This window comes from Rhynchophorus ferrugineus, unplaced genomic scaffold (assembly GCF_030347505.1).
Source record: "Rhynchophorus ferrugineus isolate W39M unplaced genomic scaffold, kcgeb_rfMv2 rfM4, whole genome shotgun sequence".
Lineage (NCBI taxonomy): Eukaryota > Metazoa > Arthropoda > Insecta > Coleoptera > Curculionidae > Rhynchophorus > Rhynchophorus ferrugineus.
The window spans coordinates 21,694,066-21,717,418 of record NW_027472583.1 but is presented as its reverse complement, the minus strand read 5'-3'; the positions used below and the strand labels follow the sequence as shown (position 1 = coordinate 21,717,418).

Sequence of the window (23,353 nt, the reverse complement as noted above, 5' to 3'; positions counted from 1 at the left end):
CGTGTTGTACGAAGACCAGAATAGTGAGTAACAGCCAAGTCATCCACAGTTTTAGCTCGAACAATAAATTCTGCCTTACCCAAAATACTAACCAGATATAGGATGATAAATGATAAATACTGTAGAAGTGACGGGATCGAATACTGGACCTTTAAGTCGTCAGAAAAATGAGGAAAAGTTAGAGTAAAAATTAATGGAAAATATCTTGAGAAATGAACAATATATACCAATTTCTCACAATAAATGTTTTAGTGATGTGAAAAAGTAATCAGAACACATGAAAGCATCTAATATAGCTGATTACGTTATCTGGAGGCTAAATTTGAATTTAAATTTGCAAACCTATTTCACGCTGCAATTGTAACACAGCACCGTAATGCAAGTATATGGAGTATTATTGGAACTAAAAATCAAGACATAAATAGGCTTCTATTAATTTAAATTTAATTCATTTCAAAGTTACTCTCCTTGTATGATGCATATTGCATTTATGCCAAAGTTTCTAGAATCTTCAAAACAGTTCTGTTTAGGCCTTGGAAGTCTCTTTGGTCCACATTTACATTTCGAGTTAGGGAGAGCTGAATCAGGCGAATATAGGTTGGTTCTGGAATGATATGAGTTGAATTTCTGATGAAAAATTTTGGAACAGCTAATACTATGTAAGGACTATGATATAAATACTGAGTCGAGTTTTCGAACAAAAAATTTCCATCTCTTACAATTAGTAAGGTAGTATTTTCGACTTATGCATTTTTGTTGTCGCTTTCATGGGTGTCGTCATTCCGCGACTATACAATAGTGCGGTGTTAATAAAATAATAAATAAACAAATAACTAAAATTAATAACACAAACAGGGGGTTAAAACTATAAATAGTGTATATACAATTTAAAATGAATACAAATATAGGACTACAAACACAACCATAATGAAGTAGAGGTTCTATCCAGAGAGCACACATCAGCACCCATACCGAAGTGGTAATGCGGCCTATGCATTAACCGTAAGTGGGTAAATTTTCCTATAGGAGATAGTGTTACCACGTATAAGTAGATACGTTAATTTTTTGAGTCAAATCCAAATATATTTTGTCTATAAATTAGTTTTAAGGGATATTTTAAGGGAACTTTATTGTAAAAAATTGATACAATGTATTTTATTCAATTATTGTCCATCAATAGCCGCTACTTTTTCCCATTTCTCAGGCAATTCAAGGATTCCATCTCGAAAGAACGATATATACTTTTAGGCTAACAACTAATCGACCCATTTTTAGTATATCTATCAAAAGACGAGCGCTGCTCAGCGATAATGAGATTCGGCGTTGGATACCGAACATTCGTTGGCCTTCGATGAAACGTACATATTGCATTTGTTATTAGGGGCAAAACGCTCGTTGGCCGTGAATCCCTATTTTTCAACGGCGGAGGCGATTATAGTGTCCCACCGTCCACGCCGCATTCGTCGATTCCATTCATTTCTTTTGATGTTACCGAGACTCTACGGATTGTAACCGAATGCAAACAAACCTTCGTTGGCCGTCGTCAAACCGTCCAAACAGAACTAAAAATATCGCAACAAACTCATTCTTTTTTCTTTCATTGGCCCGATCTGTACGCAGAATATGACGAAACAAACAGTAATCAGAAGGAGCAAGGTCTGGAGAATACGGCGAGTGCCGTAGTACTTTCCATTTTAATATTTCCTAGTATGTTTGATCAACATGTCGACTATTGCCATGCTGAAGAATACCACTGTTTAGTTTTTTCTCTATTTTGGCCGTTTGTTGGGCAATGCTTTGCTTAAACGCATAAATTGTATTCGGGAGCGATCTCCATTAATGGTTTCATCTAGTAATGCCTTCAAATCTTTAAGTTCAAACTTTTTGGGCTCTCCACTCTTTGGCTTTGGTGTCAAAATCGCCACCTTTAAAACCTCGAAATCAGTATTCACATACTGAAATCGATGGAGCACGGCTGTCATAAATGTTGCACCGCACTGGATTAACCTCAGTCGGATTAACTTTTTTGTTCAAATTGATGTAAAAAGTAAAACTTCCCATACAATCGATTTGATTCTTATTATAAAATTTATTATTTGTTTATTTATTGATTGCAATAAAATTTCGTATGAATTCAGCAAATATATTGATAGGCAACTATTATAGGTTAAATAGCGCATTAAATAAGTGATTGTGAACAAGGCCTGTAAATAAAATGGTTAAAACATTAAGACAAATACAAAAAAAGGAAAGTGATTTTTTTTCTGACTAAAATATTCCTCGCCAAATATTTTATTACAAGGATATTTTTGTTTGTCGAGCTTTGCTTGTATTTTTTTCCATACATATTTTAAACAGAATATTCTTATATCAGCAGCGTTTATCTGGTGCCCTATATTTATAAATTGTCGAAAGGTTCAAAAGGGCATAACCCTATAAATAAAATCTCGTCGGAAAGGGCAAATTTTATGAGGGACGGTATGTAAACTCAATGATGAAGAATACAAAAATATGGAGCACACATTTCCTCTGAAAATACCTGAGAATGTTTGTTCAAGAAGGTTATATCAACCTTTTATACATAATATTATAAATTTGGTAACTTGCCTCGCAGGCAAATGCATGAATATATATCTGCTCGTATATCTTATGCTAATATTCTTTCAGCTTATGCCCATTATTAAGTTATTCAGTTATTAATTATTTGAAAATACTCGCGCTTGCCGGCAAATCCATTGCATTTTAATTATTCATAGCAGGTTTACTATATTACGGGTTGTTCAATAACAAATAAAATAATGCTATTAGATTAGTTCATTTATTTTTTATTTATATTTGATAGTCAATTAGCCGAGAGATATTTATTATCAGATGTTTTCATGTATTTTGATCATTTTTTCACTTTAATAAGTCACTTATGGAGGAAAAGTAGTACAATATATATTTTTGGTAACATGGCGATATCGTGTTTGAAGGAGGATATTATTTTTCCAGCGATGATCGAATCATTTTGGCATTTCCTAACATCGATCAACAGAAAGTAGTATGAAGGTAAATATGTAGAGAGCGGCAGACCTTCTTATTCAAGCTGCAAGAGTGTACCTTTCACAACTCTTGTAATGTTTGTCCGTGCGTTATCATGCAAGAATATGATCTTGTATATTATTCCTTGCAAGTCTTTTTTTGTAGTAATTAATAGTTCAATTTACTCAATTAACTTGGTTTTAATAAATCGTAATACACTACATCCTGCTGATTCCATCATATGCATAGAAAGACTTTATGGTTACAAACATTCGGTTTCATTGTTGTTGTTGATGGTTCTTTTGGACTAACCCATGCATTTTTGCTCTTGGTATTGCTGTAGTAGGTTCGATTTTCATGGCACATCATGAAAATGTCTTATTTTTTAGATGGCAAGCAATGAAACTTCGTTGTTGTCACTCGATTAATGGTGTCACTATTGAGGAACCGTTGATTTATCAACTCGTCTTGGGCTTTAATATCCGCCAGCCCGTCCCTGTCATTTACATTCGAATCAACATTTTAAGCTATTGGAATCAAAACGAACTTAGACATATAGTAGTATAATCTTGTAGACATCAATTTCCAAAAGTTATTTGATGAGCTGCAACAACGGATTGATTCGAATCAAGTAACAAAATTAATAACAATCTGTTAAGAGATATCAAAATCATTGGAAGTAACAGGACAGTCAAGTTGTTATACAGCTGTTAATATTGATATTTGGTATTTATTTAATTTTATTTATTTCACCAAATGACTGCTAAAGAAAATTCATGAATAACATTAACATTATACATTAATTATTATAATCTTCTGACATAAATAACATTCTATATAAACAAGTTAACATATATATATATATATATATATATATATATATATATATATATATATATATATATATATATATATATATATATGTAAATCCTATTTATAATTTATTTGTAGTTCTTTTAGTATGATAAATTGACGCATTATCTTTGTTGTGCTATTGTCGTTATATTCTTTGACCCCTCCACCAAAATGCGGTTTTTTTTGCGATTTTCTTTTAGAATTTCTAGCATCCTGTTTATATACCTCGATAAACCCTCGTGATTTTCAGGGGGATTTTCTTTACAGATTTATGGATTTGATAGCTTCAAGATATTTTTCTTTTATAGACTATAACACAAAATAATACTTAATATGCGTGAAATATAACCCTACTTATTCATATTCTTATAACGACCTTCTTTATATTTATATACATAACATTATTGAGGTTTTTTTGAGGATAAACTTAAGTAGAAAGGGGAATCAATCACGACCTTTTTTATTTTTCCGGATTGGATAATGAATATCACATTATTTTTGTATATTTCAATACTACAGTTCATTAATGTAATGGGATCTAAAATGTGTTTATTTTGGATTTTTTTTTACCTGTTACATCCCTGTGCTCACGTAATTTTCGAATTACATCTCTAAAATATTGTCCTTCCAATGAAATAGCCAATGCACCTCATAAATGACATCGAACATATGGCTTTTAAAATAATAATTTTATTTTTTTACATTATTTGGAAAGAGACAAATTGCTTTTTGATGCGTGGGAACATATAACCGTATCAATCTATGAAATTTGATTTATTTGACTGTTACTGGACATACTATAGGTCTAATATTTTGGGGCCATCTAATTTAGGAATCGATTTGTTGTACCGAAGAACTTTCTTCTGTCAAATTGCTAAATGAAACAGATATCGAACTTATCTAGAACTGTAAAAATCGACTTTAACTCTAAAAACTTGATGGTAATTCGAGGACTGTCTATTAGGTTCTTGTATGTGCTGTGATACTCTTTATACTTTAAAGAAATATTTATTTATTATTTATTATTTATTAAAAATGTTACTACATATATATTACATAAAATATTTTATAATATTTTCACCAACTTTTTCCATTAGTCTGGCAATATGGGGATATCGTGTTGAAAAAAGGATGTTTGTTTGGCAACGATCCAATTATCTCTCCATTTTTACACTTCTTCAACATTATAAAGCGATGATACGTCGATTTGAGTTTGTCTGGTGAGTATACTAGGTACGGAAGAACTGAGTGATGAAGGACGATTTTGGGTTTATTACTTGTTATACTGGCCTTTTTTGTAACAATACTTTATTCAATTTGTTCATTTGACGTTGATAGATATCTGTACTTGGGGTTGTTGCAGTAGATCTGCTTTTCATCCCTAGTCGTATCACTCTTGAAAACTTTTTTTTTATTTGGAGTTAATGAAATCAAAATGTTGAAACAGTTCTACGCGATTTTTCGATCAATTTTGTGTGGCAGTCTTTTTCTTTTTTGAATGTTTCCCATTCTATATAAACATCTGAAAACGATTGGCTCAGAAACTGAATATAATTGAAAATTCCTCAAGAATAAATATTGGAGTTAGTCGTTCATCCAATAAAACTTCATTCATCGTCTTTGTACTTGTTTGGTCCTCCAAGCCGTTCATCACCATTGACATCTAAATCATCACTTGTAAATTGTTGAAGCAAAATCGGCAATCGGGATATTACAAAATTTATTACATAAAATTTAACAAGTTAGGTTACTGAACACTTCTTGACTAATAGTTGTATTAATAATTCGCAATTTCACAAATAGATACCGCTGATCAAAACATGTACAATCACCTGATAATATGACCCCAAACATAATTTAAGCATTCCTTGGACATTACGAATATTATTTTAAATTAAATCATTATTAAAATTATTTCATAGTAGTATTTATATATGTTGACTTTATGACATAATTTCCGAATAGAAACTAAAATTTCCTTTAATAATCAGCTTTTCAAATATTAATTTGAATAGCACTGAGCGAGTCATTGAAATACGGAGGTTAAAGAAACGAAACTCGGTCACATCCAGTGTCGATTCTAGAGCTCGTTTCCGTATTTATGAAGATGAAGCGAAAATAACTCTCAAGTAGATCCAACGAGTCAAACTATTTTTTATCGATGAATACGTGCCAGAAGGTGTATATTTCAGGTTTTTTGAATTTCAAGCATCCAACTGCCTAACTTTTGAACTCTGTATATGTATGTTAATGAAAGGATTTACCGGATACTTTAGTGAAACTGAAGATTTTCGTTTTATGTTCGTATATTAAATTTGTTCCGGATTTATATTATAGTAAGTGGTAAATAATGAGGTTTCTTTGAATAAATATAAGTAATCAATGAGGGAAACTAATTACTAGGTATTTTTATTATATTTAGTTACATACAAATAATAAGCAGTTAAAAGAATGTGCATAAAAGATATAAACTTGTAAAACAATAAAAAAAAATGAAAAACTGGCCAATAATATAGTATAATATTTCTTATTCTATAGAAGCATAATCAAAAAGGCTGTGTGTTTACAATAGGTCCTGTAAAAATAAGTACAATCGAATAAACGTATATTTGAGTGTGATTTTAAAAATGACTAAGAGTGTCAGATATTCTCGTTTAATTACTAGGAATGAGATTAGCGTCCACCACCATGGTTCTTTACAAAACCATGTGATTTGGGTTCTATTCGAAGCGCGTTCTTCGACTTACCCATTTGATAAACCTCAAAAACCATCACCAAAGTGAGGAAATTAAAATACGAATTGTTTTAATTTGTAAATTGTTCGCCAGATATAGCTTTAGCTCTGACTCTGAGTTCTGACACGTTCATAAATACTTTCATCGCAAATTACATTGCTTTTCGAAAAATGTTATTCATTTTATATTTACTAACTTACTAGATTCTCTAATACAGTAGCTTTAAAATATGTTCAACAAGAATTATTTAGCAATTAAAGAATATAAAACAGCCTTCATGTGGCATGTGTTCCAGTTGTTGCTATTTGTATTAGCCTCACTGTTTCCAGTTAACGGCAAATAATATATCCTATATTAAACACATTATTGTATTCCGTTCTAGCTGTTAATACAATATTTCGACACCCGTTGTACAAGATACATTATGTATTGTTATTTCATAAAATCCAATATCTACAGAAAAAGCGAAAAAATAAACGTAATAAAGTAATAGATAATGGGATCGAAAATACGATGACTATATAGTACGATAAATAAACGCAGGCAGGGAACCACAAAAACCATGAAGATACAATTCCCTGTTTATACGCTGTTAATAATATTTGGTAAAAATAATATTGGTGGTTACAGAGAATATTAAGTAGACCACAAAAGATACATTCAGAAAACATGATAGAAGTATATACTAAGAAGACTTAAAACGACGTTGCTCTGATAATAATACGAACATCAGTTGGATGAAGCATCATACGAATAAAAAAAAATTCTGCATTCAGGAAATAATTTTTGGGAAAAATATTATTGTTTATCAAAAATACTTTCCGTGTAACTGAATAACCGATTTCTTGTGGAATTCGTGGAACATAAGCACCGAGTTTTTTTTGATTTCCACTCTTTTGTGAATCTTTCAGAGCAGTTTTGAGCCTGGCTAGGGCGAGATGCATCCATAGTATATAAATATCTGGAATGAAAACGAGCAAACCAATTCTGGTACTGACACTAATCACCATATATACCAAATTTTCTGTGAGCCTGTACTGAGTAAAGTTTGTGAGTGTGTGTTTTGTAGAGTTGAAGAGTGTTTTGAAAGTAAAAAAGCCAACAAAAAAAATTCCTTCTGGAGTTTCAACTTTCAAAGCACCATAACTGAAAAACTACCTTTACTGTACTGTTAATTGCTTTATTGAATAAATATTATTAGAGATAAGCGACTTTCATGCTGTCTACTACGACCTAATGCATGCACAATTGTCCCGAATTGTCCTGTAGCCACGATACCACCATACCATGTTAAATTTTATCCTGGATTTATTTATTCGTGATCAAATAATTCAAAAACATTACTGTTTTAAGTATTTTATATTTTGCATTAAAATGGTTTCTTATGTAATTTTTCAACGCAATTCAACCTTAATTAATTGGATTTTAATGCATTTTCAATCATCCGTATACAATTGAATTACTTTTTGGTTACGTTTTGGTGCAAAAGAAGCTTTTTAACGTATAAATTGGCTTTTATGAAACCCGAAGTATTCAGGATTTTCCATTTCGAACAGTTATATTATGTGTGAAAAATATTCCAAAGTAGACTACCAAATGTCCATTTGGAAAACATTCCGGCGGCTTTTCGCCATTAAATAAAATGGAAAAAACGTTAAAAGAGCTCAACCGAACAGGTTTCCCTTTCCCTTTCATCCATTAATTACGCTCTCCGAATATTCCCGGTTTTGGCTATCTTCAGAAACATTTTTAATTTTCATTTTAAAAAATGGCTCAATACTTCAAATTAAACGAGACTTGCCATATATTGAATGACAAATAAAGATCAACTATCTGGATTTAGAATAAATAGAATAAATCTAACCCGAAGCAATTCATATTTTCAGTTTAGCACCATTGTTCATGGACCTTGAAGCTATGGCTGACTACAAATTAAATCACAAACTTTGAAAATGATAGTAGACTATTAGCTTACTAGTTTCAGCGGTTTGATAAAAATAAGTGGTTATTTGTAAAAGTATAAATTAAAAAAATTATATTTATTGCAAAAATTCTGTTGAAGCCGATTGCTTCGGTTTCAACAAAGTGCTTTGTTTCGAGCGATATAAGCTAGTTTTAAAAGAGTGTTTAGTATGTGACCACCAGGAATTTATTATGTTAAAATATTTATTTGCTGTAGTTTATTAAATATTGACTTGCTTTGACTTTATTAAATATTTAATATTAGTATTATTAATACACTATAAATACTTTCCATGTTTAGTTTCCATTTTTAATAGTTTGATCGCTTTTTTATTAAATAGGCAACATTTTAAAGTAAAATCAATAATAATATACACCATTGAAAAATAACATGTCCTTCAAAGAAGGTAAACATTTTTCATGTTCCAGTTAGTCACGATATGTTATTTTAGTTGCATGTTTTCAGATTTAATATTTTTTATATGACCAACATATAGTGTTAGTATATTAGAAATAATTTATTTTGCATTGAAAATAATTAAACGTTAATAGTCTTCTGTTACAATATCTGTTGCAGTGATCGATTTGATTTTAACAGTTAAAAAAGTTTAAACGAGTTTTCCATTATATGAGTTGGTATATTTACGTCAGCAATTAAGCTGTTCATCTTCCAGCGTCGTGTTTTAAAACAAATTGTCTGTCTTTTACCAGTTAGGTTAGGTTAGGATTTGTACTGGTTACCTACTGTTTAACGTGGGCCTCCATCACGATCGCCGGCTTTAAGCCTATCGACTGGCGAATGACCAACTTAGAAATCATGCCAGAAGTTATCAGGTTATACCCAGCCTGGTTACTGGCGTGACTGTGATCATTTTCGTTGTCGGATATGGCACTCTTGCCTAAGGACAATCACATATGTTAAACAAACACAAACAATGAATGACTATGGTCCAGCAGGATTCGAACCCGCGAATATAGTTACAGCAGGAGGACCGTCCTGTTGCCTTTACCACTGCCCAACCAAGCCGGCCTAGCTTCGTTTTCTTCCCTAATTTAGAAAGCTACAATTGATCTTGACAAGATAACAGTTCAATTGAAAAGTCCCCGGCCTGACACATAGCTGAGAATACTAGAATTATATCCATATATTTTTTTAGTTATCCCTAACCCTCAAAAGATGCGTGTATAAATTTGGCAGCTGTCGGATCATTAGTTTGTGAATTGAAGCATTTTTAGTGAAGCAACTTTTGTTATTGTGAAAAAAAAATGGATAAAAAGGAATTTCGCGAGTTGATTAAACATTGCTTTTTGAAGGGAAAAAATACAGTTGAAGCGAAAACTTGGCTTGATGCCGAGTTTCCGGACGCTGCCCCAGGAAAATCAACCATCAATGATTGGTATACTAAATTTGGACGTAGTGAAATGAGCACCGAAGACACGCAGTCGACGCTTAAAAGAGGTTGTTACCGATGAAAACATTTTAAAAATCCACAAAATGAATTTGAATGACAGTAAATTAAAATTGAATAATATAGCAGACGCTCTAAATATATCAACTGAAAGTGTACATCATATTATTCGCGAATGTTTGGGTATGAGAAAGCTCGGCGCATATTGGGTGCCGCGCGTGCTCATTTTTGACCAAAAACAACGACGAGTGGATGATTCGGAGCAGTGTTTGAAGATGATAAAGCGTAACAAACCCTAGTTCTTGCATTGATATGTGACAATGGATGAAACATGGCTGTATCATTTTACTCCGAAGTCCAATCGATAGTCATCCGAGTGAACTGTACACGATGAACCCGCTCCAAAGCGTGGGAGAACGCAACAGTCGTCTGGCAAGGTTATGGCGTCTGTATATTAGGATGCGCATGGAATAATTTTAATTGATTACCTTGAAAAAGGAAGGACCGCCAATAGCGACTATTACATAGCGTTATTGGACCATTTGAAGGACGAAATCTCCGAAAAAACGGCCGCACTTGAAGAAAAAGTGTGTTACTTCACCAAGACAGTGCACGGTGTCACAAGTCAGTGAAAACGATGACAAAAATCCATGAGTTGGTCTTCCAATTACTTCCTCATCCACTGTATTTTCCGGATCTGGCACCCAGCGATTATTTCCTGTTCTCATATCTCAAGAAATGCCCGCTGGGAAGAAATTTTCGCAAAGACAAATCGTACTACAAAAATGGTATAGAAAAGTTGGAGCGTCGCTATAATCAGTGAACCTATAATCATGAATAACCCTTGAAGAGAATTATGTTGAATAAAAAAAAATTTGCCAAAAAGATGTGTTTTAGTATGGTAGGTTGGGGACTTTTCAATTGACGTATTATGAATGATTCTTACTTGTATAATGACTTTTGTTCCTCAAGATGAATTATAATGATGATAATGACCAGAGCCTCTTGGTCAACCCTTTCCAAATCTCATATTTTATTTTATATATAATAATATGCGACAACTTTCAATCACAGATATACAAAATGTGAAAATGTCTTCAAAAAATGTATGAAAGTTTATGATGAAAATGTCTTCAATATTTTAAAAATAATCATTAAATTGTTAGAAATATAGATAAGATTAAATTAGATTAGAGATATGATAAGTATCGATAGATAATTTTCAACACCAGAGTAAAATCATTTTTGGCAAATAAAATATTTCTATATACTAATTATAAACAGATAAATTAAGATGTATAATATAAAGCGTGTGTAGGTTTCTGATTTATAATATTGTTGAAACTGCTGGTCTATATATTTAATTATCGTTCTAAATGGGTAAACACTTTTCTGTTGTTAATTTAATGGTTTTGTAAACTGATATATTTATCAATATGATGTGTTCATTTCAAAAATAGCCAATAGATGGGTACTTTATAAAGGCGCGTTCATTTAATTTTATATAATAGGGATATGCAGAAATAATGAGAACATAATACATTTATCTTAAATTCGTATGTACTTTTGAAACAATGCCAACAATTAATTTCAGTTTTACGATAATTATGGTTTTAAGCAAAAGTTAACGTAAAGAACAAATCAAAATCACACTGATTTAAGCTTCCATTAATTAAACTAATACGCCTTGACTCTCAAAAGTCGGTAGTATTAATAACACAATATACATGCGTTTTTGTCCATAAAATGAGTTCATAGCGATAAGAAAAAATATATTCTAAATAGAGTTTGATAAACTTTCGACAAAAACTTGGAAATATGTATTTTCAAACGAAATTTATTTTTATATATCTATTTATGAATGAGATTTAATTCAGTTCAACATTCTGTCACTTAAAAAAATAACTTTACAAAAACGTAGAAGTTAAATTAATTAAAAAATACCAAAAAACACGTCTTCCATTTCGAAATCTTCATTGACAAAGATGTATTTTATCAATAGTCGCAATTAAATTTAAACTATGAAAAAAAAAAAACAAAATGGGTTCAATCAGTGGAAACCATTGTGTCGACGCTCTTCAGTGAATAGAATGAGATAGAGCGAGAGAGACAGCAAGCTATTTCACTGCTTGATTATCCTAAGAGGGAGAAATACTTTTAGATCATGTAAAAAACCACTCTCGAGATAGAGAAAATTATAATGGAAAATGGTAAGTGTTTTGGATTTGACGGGATTAATGTTGAAATATAAATTCGGTTTATAATTCATGAGCTAAAACTTATTGATGTCTTAATGTCTGAAGCGTAGACAAAGCAGAATAAGAATAAAACAAACGCGAATAATAATACAAATATGAAGTTTTTCTTATTTATATGTTTCGGAAAATAATGCATTGTTATAAAAATATAATCAGATTTAGTACTTCTAAATGAATAATATTTTAAATACTATGTTGATAGTTAGGTGGTATCTTTAAGATTAAAAAAATATATTAAATTTACTCAAACCTGTATAATACTCTAGGAAGTCGTCAATGGAATATTGATATCTGGGGAAACTTTGTTATAATTCATGAAAATAACGTTCTGCCTTACATAACCCTTGGGATAACCCAACGTCTGTGCAGCAACTGCCTCGAAATAATAACGTTATATCAAAGGACATCACGTCTATCATCCTCTAGGTTCGGTAACAAGAGTATTAAGAGTTATGCAGTGATTATAAATCTTAAGTATCCTTTAATAAAGTAGTAATTTCAATTTATATTAAATATGGAACATAAATCAAGTACCATTGAGTGATGATTTTCATAGTATTGTATGGATGTTGAAATATAGAAATGTTTTTAGGAAATACAGAGCAATAAGTTACTTCTTGCATTGATTATAATAAGTATGAAATAAAATGAAAGTATATGGAATATGACAAGATGATGCTAAAAGATGCAATAAACTAAACGATCTGTAAATGGCGGCATATAAATTATAATGCTATCATATGGTGTAAAGTCAAAATAATATATACATTGTACAATTGCCGGTATGAGCAATTAGTGGATGTAAATTATATAAGTCGTTAGTGTTGCTGTGTTGCAGCTCCCGACTAATGCCAGAAAATATTGTTTTGTGATTCGAAAAGGGTTTTAAAAAAGCTCAAAAAGCTTATGGAGGCAAATAAAACTTCGTGATGATATTAATACTGATAAAATTTGAACATTTTAAGGAAACATCGTATATCTGCCATAAAGTCTAAAGTAATTTTATTAGGATGCAAAATATTCGAAAATGAAAAAATTATATTGAGATGGCCTTGCGAAAATCCGCGAAGTGAGCTTCCTATGACTTCGCTATTTATCTCACATGTCAAAGGATTTGTGGAAAATTATATTCAGCAATCGGAAATGTCATAGCTGCTGTAGATGATTATTTTACCAGCCTTCTCAAAAAACAATAAAGTGATAGAATCCATAAATTAGACGATCGTTGGAAACCGTTTTTGGAGGATGATGACATTTATACTGATTTTTTATTTATTTTATGGTATTCGCTGATAACATCCTGAAAGACAAATAATGCATTTGTGTAATACAACAATAAACTATGAAACTTTAGTAAATATTATAATTATTATCAGATATCACTAATAAGCTGGAATTATAATCATGAATTGATAGAATCACCTGGATACATCCGAAAATATTAATTATTATGTATCTACCTCTCTAATTAAATCTTTAATTGTTTATAGTATTTACTCTCATTTATTTAATGCTATAGGCTATTTCTATTATTTCTTAGTTTTAGATATTATATATACAAATACGATTAAGGTTCGAATATATAAAGACAATAATAAATAATTTATCTAGTTAACCTCTAATCTTTAAACCCATCGGCTAAACTACCTCAACTTTCACATATATACTTTTTCTAGTCGTATTTTTTATATACAAAAAATTTTAATTCTTTTATTGTATTTATATTTTAAATTATGTGCAAGTGATGCAGTCTTAATAAATGTGATAGTGTTGATTCTATTTCCAAATTATCCCAACTCACACTAAATTCTTGTACAGCAAAATAACAGATAATATGATTTCGAAAGGAGAATTTATACTACCACATATATCTCATAATATTTTAATTAATAATTTCTTGCAAAAACAGCTTTTATTGAATACATCTTACGTTTAATTTAATTTTAAGTGTGTCTATTTTGGTAATAAAAACCTCAGCTTTTATAAATAATTGATAATGCTTTGTGACATTATTGATTCATTTTTATATTGAATGTTCATTCTTGTAAATCCAGTAGTACGTAGTCACGAACATGTAACCGCAACCAGTAAAATATAGTTACACACATTATATATTTATTGATAATTTGGGGTTAGTTATATTGATAAAACTTTATTTCGATTTGTATAATTTAAGAAGAATCTTATGTCTATTGATTAAATATTAAAAGATAAATTAAATTTGTTGGTTTTAATCTTCGAATCCGGCTCTCGGGTTTTATCACATTAGTTAATTATATTGCAAAACGAATTTAAGGGTTATCGTAGATTTCTGATCTTTTTTTTAGGTTTATATAGAAAGAATTTAAAGTGAATGCCTCTAAAATTCACTTCTTTTTTAGAAACAACGTTTATTACTTAATTTAGTGTGATTATTCTACTATAAGAACTGAAATGATTAAGAATATAATTTGTTAATATTATTGTAACTTTTATATTACTAAGTTTCTGTGAAAGCTCTGACATTAAGGTTTTCTTGTTAAAATATTTCTTGCTCTGGAAGAATGGGATTGGATCACTTACATATTTATTTATAATTTTCAAGTAATATTAACAAACCTTATGATTAACAAGGTTTGATGCATAGAATTAGGAGAGGAGTATTCAAATAAAAATGCTTATAATATGAAATTGCTTTGTGGCTTTTTGCAAAATCTATGAAAATTTATTAGATCGATAGCGGCTACTATTTCCGGCTATCTTTCAGGCAATTTACGGATTCCACGTCGAAAGAAAGATGTGTCTTTTGTGCTCGTAACAATTCTGCATAGCCTTCTTGAGTTTCACATGGATCATTATCGAACAATGCCTACAAATTATCGTATTAAACATTTTTTGGGTGTTCAGAATGCTCTTTGCCTTGGTTGTCAAAGTCACCACTTTTAAAACATCGAAATCAGTATTCACAAGTTGAAATCCATCAAATATATTTTCCATAAGATCCATATAGCATTCGATAACTTTCATTCGTCTTTTTTTTCAAATATACATTTTTGATTAATTGAGAATCCTTTCTTATTTGTGGTATTAACTTTTTTCGAACGATTGTATATGTTTTTATATGGCTAAGCAACACTTCCAAATTATAAAGAGATATGGAAAATGAGAAGACTATTTAATTTCAGCCCTTTGAACCCATGTAACGTATTCTTTTTTATGGTGATGCATTTTTAATATAGTATATAGTTTTTCACAAGAAAATATTTTAAATTTACAGTAAAACTTTACCAAAATTAATTTTGAGCAAATAAACCATGCAAAATTATATCACCAATATAACTTTATTTACTAGATACCGTTTATTACAAGAAAATATTTATGTCAGCTAATTTTATTTCCTAATTTATATAATAAGGCGAAATAAAAATCGATTAACGTTAAACATCGCGTGATGAACAAGCATCTAAATATAAATTGAGTGAAGGATTCCATAAAAAGTAAGGAAGGAGATTTCGGTATTAAATGAACCGACAAATTGCGTTAAGTATGATTAGCAAGCACATTTAGTAGGTATCGAATAACAAATCCTTAAAGCAACGTTTGACTCAAGGGATATATTAAATCTAAAGCATAAGGATATGACTTTTGTCTTACAATGTGTGTTTAGCGATTCATTATTATATTATTATGAAAATAGTCGATAATTCCAAAACAGTCAAACTAGTCGACATTAAAAAAAAAACTAGCGACTGAAAATATTAATTACTATTTCAGTGAAATGCAGGATTCGCCTGTTTTTCTGTTCGTTTTGAGAGAGGAAAGGACGAAGATAATTTTTTGATTCTCTATACTATATAGATCCGTTTATTTTAAATAATTTTAAATTAGTAACTGTTCAGTAGGTAACACTAACACAATTTATTAAAAGTAATTGATTTATTTATAATTCATTCCATGTTTATATTTCATTAATATGCACTTACAATAGTGCATTTCAACCATGCCATAGGTGATATGGAGATGTATGTATTCCTAATAGAATTATCTTTGGGAAATGAAAGGAAAGAGATATTTGCTGTAGTTGCGTATAATATAACAGCTTCATTCTGAATGATGTAAAATTATTTTTATACTATATAGACTTAACTTCATTGGAAAGAGGAATGGAGTAATGATCACTAAATATCTGTATCATATTTTGTATCAATTTTTATCAACTATTTAACCATTGCACCCATTGCAAGATTATTATTCATTGAAACTTGAATGAAAATAGATTTAACATTCAAGAGGCTTGAACAAAAACGGCAAAACTTAGAAAATCGGAACAGTCAATTAAAAAAGACCTTATAGCTGCCAAGATAACATAAATGCCGTCAAACATTATTTTTCTATTTATCAATCAGAGCTTTGCTTCTTTATATTACTGCATTAATAAATAATCTAGAAAAATATACTTAAAAATGCTCCTACATTTATTTAAAATATATTGTTATTTACAAGCATACTACAAACAAAATATAAAACCATATAGGTTATATATAAATCGATGTAGGCATAAAATCGGCACAATATTTTCAAGATCGTGACTAGGATGCCAAAGCCAGAAATTTAAAAATCAGCAGAGTGATACTAGTTTAATAATACCGAAAATCCGGGCCGAAAATTGTAACTAAAAGTATTCCACAGTAGAAGTAGTAGATAGTAAAATGTAATAAAATCTGTCGGATCTAAAACAGCGACTGAAACAGTCGATAATTCTCAACGCTAATTATTATCTCTTTATTATTTGTATCGAATATGCAAATAAGGAATATCTCAAATTCAACGCAAGTTTTGAATTTACCGCCATTTGTGTGGCTGGTCAAGGAGTGGATTTTACTTTTGATCGATTTCGTGTCACATATATTATGCCACCACTCATTCACCTACATTAAAGTCAAAGGTTGGTAACGCTGATGGATTGGTACCATGCGGTTCCCAGATATAAAAGACCATCACGACGACGTCTCGCCCTCTTTTCTTTTCTCTACCCCCTTGTAACAGTACCACTACCACAGCGCTACCGTACTTCCTTTACCTAACCTGATATCATGTTCATTCTCCCGTTGGCCACATGTATGAATCAATATCGAAATAAGCAAGTTTTATTTAACCAGTGTTTTGAGTTCCCATGCGAATCCCTTCCAATAAATCATTACTACTTAAATACATTATTTTGCCCAATATGTATGGGTAATACTTAATATCAAACATATTTCTGATTGTCAGATTCAATAAATATCCATTCTATTCACCATTCACTCTGCGGTAAAACACGGCTGCAGATATGTTCAAGTGTTTAACATACTTTGCCAACTTTCGCTCCTTCAACTTGACAGGGCGATAAAAAATTGTTCAATATTTCGCATTTTAAACATCAATCAATAATCTCACTCGACATTGAGAAATGGGGCATACGAAACAGCACAACAGTATTGTTATATTTTTCTCGGTAAAAAACGTATAAAATAAATTGACTACTAAGAAATCATATGAAGTATTACTTTAATAATAAGATCTTTAAAAAATTAATGTTATGTATTCCTTATAGTTCATGTTTTAATACATATTTTTACTTATTTAAATATTTGATATTATATAATTATTACGAATTAGTCAATATTAATAAATATTAGGCAGAATGAAGTGCCACGTTAAAGGACTCTTTAAATATTTTTGTAAATATATAACTAAGAAAATATAATACAATATACGTAAAAACAAAACAATTTATAAAATTAAAAAAAAAGAATTAAATCAACTTAAATGCATATTCAATGAGTACACTGATGTTACTATTTTGGCACCAAAGCATCACCACTGAAATATTAACATTAAGGACCAATAATTTAAGCTATAACATTAAAAACAATAATAATACTATACATATTTATATACATGGAATAATTTATTTACAATCATGTCTTGAACAAAAATTTCTCCTTGTATTGGGCATGACACTTTTACAGGATACATATTTAATATTTAGAATTTTATAATATCATCTTGTAGGTTCAGTGACAGTGATAGATGATGCGGAAGATAATATAAAATGTGTTACGTTCTTGTTAAAAATTCTTTGTAAAATCAAGGTAGCACAAGGACGTATTCATAAAAGTCAAAGTTTTGAAAAATGATGTAGATCTTCATAGAATAAATAATTTGTTAACCCGGGAAGAAGATACTTAATTATTTTCATCATTAATATTTCATTTAATTTCATTTGAGCAACTTGTATTTATTTACAGTAAATTAAATATCTGTTAGAACATAAATTTAATTAATTTTCTTTGTTATATTTTAGTCTAATTTAATATTTTTTAAAATTAATTAATTAATTATTTTCTTTAAAAGAAGTGTGACGATTTTGTAAAAACATATTTACAAGTTTAGTGTATTTTGACTGGATAAACTGTTTAACATAACTATATACACAATAACAAAGATAGGTTATATTTAAACGCTCCTGGTTTGAGCGGGTTTTGAACATTTGTGCGGCATTTGTTAACTTTACAATCAAGTTGATATTCCTTATTACTTATTAGTGAAACTGTCGGTTCAGATACTTTCATTCATTTATCATTTTTTTATATATACATTTTGCAAATAAATTGTGTAATTTTTTATTCTGCAGTAATAACGGATAGAGCTTAAAATAAAACAAAATTTATTACGTCAGCATTAATGCCACAACATTGCAATATTACACCCATAAAAATATTTTACTGCAATTTTCCTAACAGCTTCAATTCTTTCCACGAATGCTGTGAGATAGAAATGTACCCTTTTCTTTGAAATAACATTTTATGTAATCATTTCCTAACTAGCAAATTGCTTTTATACAAGTATGTAATATTTATTAAATAATGTTTTTCGAAACGTGAGAATAATGTTTCCGCGTAAATAGCGCCAAATTCAAATTTAGCAAAAATTGCTCTGATAGTCAATTTTCTTTGGCTAAATAAATTTAGCCTCTATTTGAATTTGGCGCTATTTACGCGGAAACATTGTCACGTTTCGAAAAACATTCTGATAGTTGACAGTCTAGAGTTAGTGAAAAAGGGGCTTTATACGAGAGAACAACGTGTTTCCATTGTTGAGTAATATTTTTAAAATAGCATATGACTGTTGCAGTTTGCGAATTTTATCTAAAAGGCTAGATAAATAGGTGATACTAAGCCTACAAGCTGTCCGATAATAAACTTTGTTAATGTTAAAGACCGAGTTCATACTCTACATTGTCCGTGAAATTCTCGAGTAGAAAATAAAACAATAAAAAGGACAAAACAAAAGCATTTGCAATATGCTACTCTTTGATGTCGATTTTGAGCTATAGGTATTATTTGACTTGCACCAACGAAATTTAGCTAGATTTATATAAAATTAACATGCATAGTTTTGACAAAAGGCATGTACTAGAAAATCTGTGCAAATCATTTACCTAGCGTATAAACCCTATTAGATCTACTTTATGCTTTAGTAAAATAAAACACAATAAGTATCTGTATTTTCTGCTTAATTCAAATCTTACGAAAACGGGTCAAATATTACATTTTATACATTTTTCAAGAGTAGGATTTCAGTGAGAATAGTTATTGAAGATAATTTAGGCTTAAAATTTTAGATAACATATGTTTCATATTTATCTCTCCCTTCTGACAATATATGTGTGCGTTGACATTGTCGTCAGAAATTTTCTGTGAGGCATATTGAAAACATCTACACATTTTCTCCTCTTTTCTCTGCTTGCTTTTTTGCCCTTTTTTGGTATTTTAGCACCATATATCAGCCATATTGTATAGATCCGAGTAAATTTTAATTCCAACAAATCATTTGAAAGAAATGAATGAAACTAACGTCAATTTTTTTTAGAAATAATAGCTTGCTGGTTAATACCAAGAATTAGATATAATTTAATAAAATAATATAATTAAAATAGTTCTAAAATTGGACTAATATAAAAATTTTATATTTATGCTTCATACCAGAACATTATTGTAATATAATACTTCCAGATATAAAATTTAATATGAACTGTATATACAAATCTCTAGATTTTGATTCACATAACTTAGCTTTCAATGTAAGAATAACGACGGTTCTATATATCATTGAAATTGCTACAATATGGCAAATTAAGTTTGATTTAGTATAGTCTATATTTCAGCGTCTATAAACTGCGATGAACATAAACCACTTAAAGAGCAATATTACAGATTGGTAACGTTCAAGATAAGTATATGCTGTCTGGCTTATGATAATTTAAAGTGCAATATATTAAATAATCGATTTGTCATAATCAATACTTTGATTTCCAAGCGTAGAACATTGTAATATATTGTCTAGAAAATGCAAATGTAGGATTATGTATTCGGAAATTCCAATTTTACTAAAATAAATGTATATATTTAAATGAAACTAAAGTAGTATTGATCCATGATATCTGGATCAAATTCTCTACATATATTATCTATAGTTCTTTCTTTAATGAATATTATTCGACTTTCTATATTCAAATTTATTACATAATCCTATCCATTGTTTATAAATTTTTTTATATATTTGAATATATTTATTAAAATTAGGGAAATTGGTATTTTTGACAATATTTTGTAGTTTTTTTATTACAGAATTCCGAATATTGGTAATAATATAATATAATGTTTTTAATACAAGTTATATTTATTTCTGATTGTACAATATTTGACATAACTTTTTACGAAACATAAGTATACCGTTTAGTTTTTATATTGACTATAATACCATGGAAAAAATAGAGGTTGTTACTCTTTCCTCTAATGATGAATATATATTGATCTAAAAGAAAAATAATATAAAACAAGAATATAAAATTTGATATTATTGTTATCTTTCAAATTAACTTTATTTATGATATATTTTTGGAGCAAACGTTAAATGGAAACTAAACTAAAAAAATATAAAAGCTAATAAAGATAGAAAATGTTAAAGTTGACGCTGTTATATTTTACTAATATAAATAGTTATAGCATGCTTAAATTTAATTTAATATTTTGCTGCAGAAATGTTTTAACTAAATAATTGGAATAAAAATGTTAATTTTTTTGTGGAAATACGTATTACAATGTTTTTAATTGATAGTTATATTGTACATTACTGCTTAGTTGATTTGTTATTGATGTAACGATATCCAGCGAATCAGCAAACGCTACAAACACAACCGAACGCACCAGAGTCACACATTTGTTGTTTACACTTTTTGCAAGCGTCGCCCGCCGTCAGAACGCACCATCGCCGAAGAAACTCACTCAGGACGACCACGTGCCATCTCCGGTAACGTTGAGATCCGCCACCGTCGTCGGGTGGACGGCCTCCGGACTCATGTCGGCACGGGAAGCGGTCTGGTTCAGAGGACTGGAGTGTGTCGGCGCGATCAACGGATACGACAGCGTCGTGGCGCGACGCTCTTCACAGGAGCGGTCTCCAAGTCGAACTGAGTGTCCGTGCCCCATCGGGGAATTGGTAGGCCTGCGCCCCATGTGCCGAGTCGCATATTGATTCGAGTTGCGCCGCGTAAACTGCGAAGTTTCAAAATCCTCGATCGTACTGTTGCTTAACGTTGTTGCCGTTGCCGCTGCTTCTGCTTCTGCCACCGACGACGGATACTTTTAGGGAGACAGTCTAAGCCCGATCTAAGTCAATATGTCGATGATTTTACCTCATGACCCAATTATTTCTCGCCTTATATATTGTTATGTATAAAATCATTGAGTAGTGTGATATCGGCTTCGATGCACATCATTCGAAAACGAAGATAATTAAAATAATAGAACGTAGCATCGTACATCTCCATATTATGACAGAATATTTGTTGAGTATACCAAATTTTTAAAATTGAGTATTCATAATGGGTACGATGTGATGTGGTTTACCAGTTGTTTTTATTAAATTACTCTTTTAGTCAATATGTCGATGATTTTTACTTTTTGACATAATATTGTAATTATTAATTTTCTTATATATTTCTAGTTGGTATTTCCACATTTACAATCAGCAAAAAATATAATATAAGTTTCACTGTACATCATTCGTAAAGCAATATAAACTAAATAATAGCTCATAGTATTCTAGATTTAGAAATTATGACAGAACGTTTCTTAAGTATATCAAATTTACAAAATTAATATTTGAATATCGTAATTTGTAGATATATGATTTATACATATTTTGTACAATTAGTGAATAAAATAATATGTCGGGGTATCATACATCAACAAATTATGATAGAACCATTATTAAATATGTTAGATTTCTAAAATCAAATTTCGACATTTATAATTTTGAGTGGAATAACTTCTCAGTTGTTTTTGTTAAATTACATATTGAATACACTTTCAATCAATATATAGATGATTTTAGTATATGACATAATTTTCTAGTTACTACTCTTCTTGTATATTGTTTCTCGGTATCTTTTCATTTACAATCAGCAATAAGTATAATTGAAGTTTTACCACTCTGTATTCGTACAGAAGTATAATTAAAATTATAGAACGGAGCATCATACATATATAAATTTTAATAGAAATACTTGATAAGTGTATCAGATTTATAAAATCAGTAGTCGACATTTGTTAGATAGTTAAAATAATGGAACAGCGCATCGAACATCTACAAATTATAACAGAAAATGTGTAAAGTATATCAAATATTTAAATTAATATTTGAAAATCATACTTTGCAGATGAATGACTAATGATGATGAAAGAAGCCACTGGAAGCTTTTATTACATTAAATACTGAATTATTCTTTTAGTTAATATATTGATCGTTTTACCTTATGACATAATTTTATAATTACTCTTCTTATATATTGCTGTTCATTATATTTTCACTTAAAACTGGCAAGAAATATAATATAGGTTTTACTAAACATCTTTTGTACAGCCAGAGAATTAAAATAATAAACCGGATATAATACACTTATTAAATATATTAGATTTCTAAAATTAAAATTCAATATTTATAATTTTGAGTGGCATAATTTCTCAGTTGCTTTGTTAAATTAAATATTGAGTAGAATTTTAGTCAATATGATTGTAGTTGATTT

General features: G+C 29.9%; 1 protein-coding gene across 4 annotated transcripts in view; it reads right to left on the bottom strand.

The window, feature by feature from the left end:
- The window catches only part of unc-13 (protein unc13 homolog), a 271,585-nt gene extending 249,847 nt beyond the window's left edge, over positions 1-21,738 (bottom strand). For all 4 annotated transcript variants that reach the window (XM_076403193.1, XM_076403196.1, XM_076403194.1 and 1 more), the window contains exon 1: positions 21,401-21,738. The gene's annotated coding sequence lies outside the window, so the exon portion shown is untranslated. The remainder of the gene's footprint in view (positions 1-21,400) is intronic.
- Positions 21,739-23,353: the final 1,615 nt, after the last annotated feature.